The sequence below is a fragment of the Grus americana genome, unplaced genomic scaffold, assembly GCF_028858705.1.
Source record: "Grus americana isolate bGruAme1 unplaced genomic scaffold, bGruAme1.mat scaffold_641, whole genome shotgun sequence".
Lineage (NCBI taxonomy): Eukaryota > Metazoa > Chordata > Aves > Gruiformes > Gruidae > Grus > Grus americana.
The window spans coordinates 17,954-24,419 of NW_026561867.1; the positions used below are offsets into that span (position 1 = coordinate 17,954).

A 6,466-nucleotide genomic window follows, 5' to 3' on the forward strand; every position below is an offset into this window, starting at 1 on the left:
ATACGCAGTGAAACAAAGCAGAACAGAGAAGAGAGGACAGGGATTGAGGAACAGAGAGAGAGATGCAGGCTGGTACACAGAGACGGCGAAGGTAAGCAAAACCAGCGACAGGCAGGAGGACCTGGTTCTGACACCCCATCGCTCCCGGTGTCGCTTCCACGGCCTCAACAAATGCGACGTGCCGCAAGACAAGAGAATGGGAGAGTGAAAGCAAAGGCACGGGAAACTTAACGCTCTTAGTAATTTCACTGAGCATCACAGCTTACAGTTACTCAATGTCTTCCGGTGTCACAGGGTGAGGTACAACTGATTTCGTCTCCATATCTCTGGACAGAGCTTTTCTCATATCTGGGGGGGGGGGGGGGGAAGAAAAAAAAAAAAAAGATATTCTAAGACGACAGTCCTTGCACAAAGCCACGTTCAGCGAATTCTCTATTACAATAAGGTCGTTTCTAACCCAGAAGATTTCACAGAATCATAGAGTATCTCAAGTTGGAAGGGACCCATACGGATCACCGAGACCAAGCCCCCGCTCCACGCGGGACTACCTAAAACTAAACCGTGCGACTAAGAGCATCGTTCAGACGCTCCTTGAACTCCTGACAGGCTCGGTGGCTGCGACCGCTTCCCTGGGGAGCCTGTTCCGTGACTGACCGACCGCCCTCTCAGTGAAAAGCCTTTTCCCAACGTCCGGTCTGAACTTGCCCTGACGCAGCTTCGTCCCGTTTCCTCGGGTCCTAGTGCCGGTCACCGGAGAGAGCGGAGGTCAGCGCCTCCCCCTCCGCCGTCCCCCTCGAGGAAGGTGTAAGACTGCGATGAGGTCACCCCTCGGCCTTCCCTTCTCCAAGCTGAACAAACCAAGTGACCTCAGCCGCTCCCCCTAAGTCTCGCCTCGGAGACCTCTCGCCATCTCGGTCGCCCTCCTCCGCGCACGCTCCGAGAGCGTTGTTCGGCGGCACCGCTCTCGACCGGAACCTGACGCTGCACGTAACTCAACTGAGCGGAAAGGAAATGACGGGCTAAAGGGACAAATACACGATTTAAGGCAGCCGCAACGATGGCAGATGTCTGTCCGTAGCCCTTCTATTTATTTCACAGCGCTCCTGCGTATCAAACGAACGGTACCAGAGCAGAAAAGGTATACGGCGTGGCCACGTTACCCCTCGGGGAGGACGGCGAAAGGAGAGAAGATCTAGAAAGAGGAAGCAGCTGGTACTTCGCTTTTGGTAACAGAATTAACATCAACACGTTCCTTCCCTTTGAAATTGAAAACGCCACCCAATTCTCTGCCACTGTTGACCACCGACACTTGTAAATTTCTAGTGAAACAGCTGAGGAAAACAAAGTTTCAGGTCCCTGGCTAGGGGAAGAAACCAGGCAAGCGCCGCCGTTCCTTCCCCCCGACAACACTAGCAAAAAAACCCAGCCGCTGGGGGCGAGCGTTCCTCCGAAAGAAAAATCAGGTGAGAAACCGCATTTTTATTTTCAGCTTACCTACAGGATAAATGTCTTTGTAGTTGCTACAAAACGTGTAAACTGCACAAAGATTAAGTTTTGTAACCGATCTAAGGTTCAGTACGAAAAACTACCTAAAGGAGTACGCAAAGTCCCACTCATCAACAATTATCTGACCCTGTTTCATATTAAAAAAAAAAAAAAAAAAAAAAAAAGTAATGCTAATCACACAGACAAGCCCAGGAACCCTCAACATGAGAATCTTTCCGTTCAGCCGGAGGCAGAACGAGTACTTACCACGGGCATCCTCATCTGGCTCTCCGCTGCTAGCAGAGCGGCACGCCAACGCTGTCCGGTACACGCCGTAGTACGCCTAGTTGCTTCTACGTATTTACCGCCGCCTGATTTGATACTCTCACAAAGAGATCGACGAAAAAGCCACCCTTTCTTTGAAAAAATAAAAACCAAAACAACACAGTTAAGGAACGGTAGGCGAACGTATTTCTAAATCATAACCCACGGCTTGCAGGCAGACCAAGAGCAGCTCTGACGATGCGGTACGCTCATCAAACATCTTTCACGCAGGAATAACAGATGTACTCCTTTACCACGGGACGCAGCCGGCACAGGGACAAATTTCATGCTGTTTTTGTCACACGACCGACCTACTGCACCAGCCAGTGGGGTCAGAATTAAGGACAGGACAGGCTAAACGCTCACACGAGCCTCCTAACCGTAAGAAACTATTAAAAATAGAAAAAAAAACTTCCACGTTTTAGATCGCGTTGCCTTAGGGACTGCCTCCTTCAAAGCCTGCCTGTTGGGGGGGGGGGGTGGGGGGGGCGCGTGTGCGCGCACGCACGCGCGTGAGGCGTGGAAATCGGTCGCAGAATTCAGTTGCCTAACGAGAGACGGCCCTTCTCCTCGCAAGGCAAACGTTTCAAAACGTCGTACTCTTTTCCGATTTTACCGGCTGGTACTGGGGTTGCCCTACCAGCATGAGTTGGGGACCCGTCCCTCTGGGTCCGTGCGACGCCAAATTAAATATTCTGCAAGTAACCGAGCAGGAGATGGAAAGTAAGCTAAGATGCTCTCTGCCGTACAAGGTTTGTTCGCCATCGTCCCCGAGGGAATCGCACAAAGCCCACGCTTGCCGAACCGGTACGTCGGAGGCCCTACGGGAAACGGCGCTGACGTTTCGCCAAGCTCTTCTCCTGTCAAGAAGAGGACCTTTTCTGCGGCATCCCTATTGGCGTTCGGCCTGCTTTCGGCTCATTCTGGCAGGTCAGCTTTCAGAGAAAGCCTGAGATTTCAAACCGCCAAGCAACATTCACCATTCTTGCTCTCTGACTACGGGGAATTTCAGCGAATCGGAACGCTACTTGGAGCCACGTTCCGGGTCTGTTTCGCCGCAAACCAAATATCTAAGCCACGGACCGGGCGCCCGTAGAAAAATTACTTTAAAAGATTAAAGACAAGCACAGTACTCACTTCTCTGAAATTTCTTCCGGTAGCGCCATCAATTTAGCGGCCGAACCCAGCCGTCGAAATTCCGGTGCAACGGAGCGAGCAGGAACGTGTCCGTGCCGCTCTTCCCTGGCCACGGAGCCTTCCGCTCTACCCGTTACTGCGAACGTACGGAGCATCGGCGCAGCAGCACCTGTGGAATAACGCACCGCCCACAGCTATACAGAAGAAGAATCCGAGACGACGGTAGAAGACCCCAGACCAAAAGTCACCGCGGGACTAAGGGACGCGCGGACAGCGCGCGAGGGGGCGGGTGTCCGGGACCCAAGCGTGGAACGGCCCCGGGATTTCTTTGTTCGGGGTCCCTCTCTTTGGAGGCGCCCCGCCCGGGCCGATCCCGCTGCTGCACCTTTCAGTTACGTTAATTATTTTACAAAATCCGACACCCGGAGACTGCTGCCGGAAGCCTCGGGTCGAGCCCGAAGGAGGAGGAGGAGGAGGAAGCGCGCCCGAGAAGAAGCGTGTGCGCGCGACACCGTGAACGGGGTGCGAACGCTGGGGCGGCAGCTGCTCCTCCTCAAACAGAGACAGAGAGAGAAAGAAGAGGGGGAAAGCCACAGGGTACAGAGGGGGAAGTGGAAAAGAGGGGCCGGGAGCCGGACAGAGGGAGGTGGAGAAAGAGGCCGTCGGAAGGGAAGGGACGGGCTGCGGGGCAGAGGGGGACTTGCCAGCGCCAGGTTCGCGGTTCCACCCGATAATCGTAAAGGTCTCTGCCAACCTCGACGATTCGGTCGCTTTAAAAAACAATCGGGATCTCGAGGCGGACCGAGGGAGAGACGGAGAATATAAAAACGGTCGCGGCTAAGAGGGCAGAGAGGGAGGAATCGCGAGACAGGGAGAGGCAAGCCGGGCAGGGGAAAAAGTCCCGACAGGCTTCTGCAGCGACAGGGAGGAATTGAAGATTCGAGAGAGGGAGCTGGACAGAGAGAGAGACGGGGAAAGGTAAGACGGTGGCGAGCTACCGGGCAGAGAAGCAGAGTTTAATGCCGGGGACCGGGAGAGGGACAGAGAGGGAAGGAGAAAGGAACGAAGGGACGGGCTGCGGGGCAGACAGGGAGGAAGGAAGGAAGGAAGAAAGAAAGAGGGACAGGGAGCCAGACGAACCGCGACGGGGAAAGAAAAAGGTACCGACGGGCTAGGAGGCAGAGAGGGGAGACTTTAGAAAAACAGGGACGGGGAGCGAGACGGAGCCAGACCGAAAAAAGGAACCATAGCGACGGGTGCCGGGACAGAGAGGCGGGCCTTCAAAACGAGGGGCAGGGAAGAGGCTCAAGAGGGACGGAGAGAAAGAGAGAGACTCACGACGACTCGCTACGGAGCCGAGAAGGAAGACCTCGAACAACAGGAACGAGGAGCCGCACAGAGAGAGCCAGAGATGGCAGAATACCGACAGGCTACAGGACCGAGGGGGAGGAATGCAGAAACAGTGGCTGGGGGCCGGACAGAGAGACAGGGAGAGAGAGAAGGAAACAATAGCCACGGGCTACGGGGCAGAGAGAGCGAGGACCTAAAAAAGGTGGGGACAGGCAGCCCGTCAGAGCGAGATGGAAAAAGAACATAGCGGGGAGCAGAAAGCAAACCAAAAAACCCCACAGCGGGGGGGGAAAGCGAGGGGGGCAGAGGAGGGCCCGCGACGCAGAGGAGAGGCGATGGGGCCCCGCGGGCCCAGGACTCACCGCAGCTCTGGCTCTCGGCGCTGCCGGGAGAGCTTGCCAGCGCAGACGCTTCTTTCTCCCGCTCTCCGCCTTTCCTTTGCTGTCACTCCGGTCGCTCGGCTGTCCTCCGCCTAAGAGAATACACGGGTGTCTTACAGCTCCGAGGAGACGAGTCTGCCTAGATGAGTAGCCTGCCTCCTGCCTCCCTCCCTCCTCCCTCGGTACGCGGGCCGCACCGTGCTTTGGATTACGCGTGGCGACCCTGCGGTGCCCGTCGGCAGCCTGACCTGCCGCGGAGCGCAACGAGGGATCTTTCCTCACCCGGCGAGGCAGGCGCTCTCTTGCCTGCAGCGGGAGGCAGCTGCCGGCCGGAGAGCCTTCCATCTCTTCTCTTCTTCTTCTTCACCTTTCTCTGGCCATTCCAGCTTCCCTTAGGGCAGCTGCTGTCCACGGCCGGTAAGCGCTCCGCCGCCTGTCCCTTTTCGCCCCCACGCCACGAGGCGAGCCAGGCCAGGCACAGGCGAGGCGGGTGCAGTCGACGGCATCCCCAAGGGAGGGACGGGCAACCACGTCCTCAGCGCGGCCTGGGAGAGGGAAAGAAAAAGCAGTGGCCGTTACTACCGGAGGTCGGCCCTGGCCGGAGACCCTCCTCCTTCTGCAGGGGCTTCCGGAGACGCCGCTCTTTCCCCGCGCTGCTGCCGCTGCCGCCGCCGCCAGCACCCCTGTTCAGGAAGAAAGCGGCACAGGCGAGGGCCAGCTTGCCGCCTTCACGCCAGGGCTCGGGGGCGGCCTGGGGCTGCCGGACAGGCTTCCGGAGAGTCCGACCGGTAGCGCTCGTCTCGGGACACCGGGCAACGCCTCGCCGCGCGCGCGCTCTCGTAGCACGGCCGCACGCTGCTCGGCGAGGGAGCGGCTGGAAGCCTGCAGAAAACCACTCGAAACCGGCAAAAAAACCCCAACCTCGCGCTCCTGCGAGAGCAAGTCGGGCTGTCCGGCAGCCACGTCCGCGAAAACGACGCCTCCCGGCACGCACTGGCAAGCGCCGCGTGGCAGCCATTAGAGTGCCGTAAGACTACACTTCCCGGCGTGCTCCGGGGAGCCAATATGGCCGACCAGCAGCCGCGTGCCCCAAGACTGCAACTGCCGGCGTGCCGCGGGAGGCAGCCTTCCACGCTTCCTGACCCTGCGGGGACACCGTCCCGTGCCCTCACCCCAAAGCCGACTCACCCGAAAGCCCCGCCGAGCCGCGACGGCAGCCCGAGCTCCGCAGCGCGGCTCCGGGCTGGCGCCCCCCCCCCGCCCCCGCCCCGCCTCCCCTCAGCCACCTCCGAAAGGCGCGGACGCCCGCCGGCTCCGGGCAGCCCCGCCGCGCGGCGGCTCCGGACGGTCTCCCGCCCGGTTCCGACACGGCGCGCACCCCCCCCACCCGCCGCACGGCTCCGGGCAGCCCCCCTCCCCTCTGTGACACGGACCCCGCCGCCCCCCGCCCCCCCGCCTCTCCTCGGAGGCGGCACCGCTGCCGCCGCCCTCCTCGGGGCTTTCCCGGGACCCGCCGGTCCGTCCCCTGCCCCGCTCACCTTCTCCCTCCGTGCAGCCGCAGCCCGGCGACGCCTCCGCTCCTCCCTCGGCTCACAGCAGCCCCTGCACAGCGGCTGCCGGTGGTTCCGGGAGGGGGCGTGGCGCTGCACTGCGCATGCGCGGCGCTGCCGCTGCAGTACCGAAATTTGGTCACTAGGCGGCAGCACCGAGCGAGCATGCGCTGTGCGATGCGTGAGGGCGGGGCTTGGCGTGCGTCGGGGGCGGAGTTTGCGTGAGGGGCGGGGCTTGGG

At 59.7% G+C, this 6,466-nt stretch overlaps 1 long non-coding RNA gene across 1 annotated transcript; it reads right to left on the reverse strand.

The window, feature by feature from the left end:
• LOC129200901 (uncharacterized) lies at positions 1–5,026 on the reverse strand. Its single transcript, XR_008575154.1, has 4 exons — positions 4,959–5,026; positions 4,659–4,768; positions 2,947–3,115; positions 1–348 (listed from the first exon to the last, which is right to left on the reverse strand). It is a non-coding gene; the product is annotated as an uncharacterized LOC129200901 (long non-coding RNA).
• Between the last annotated feature and the right edge of the window lie 1,440 nt (positions 5,027–6,466).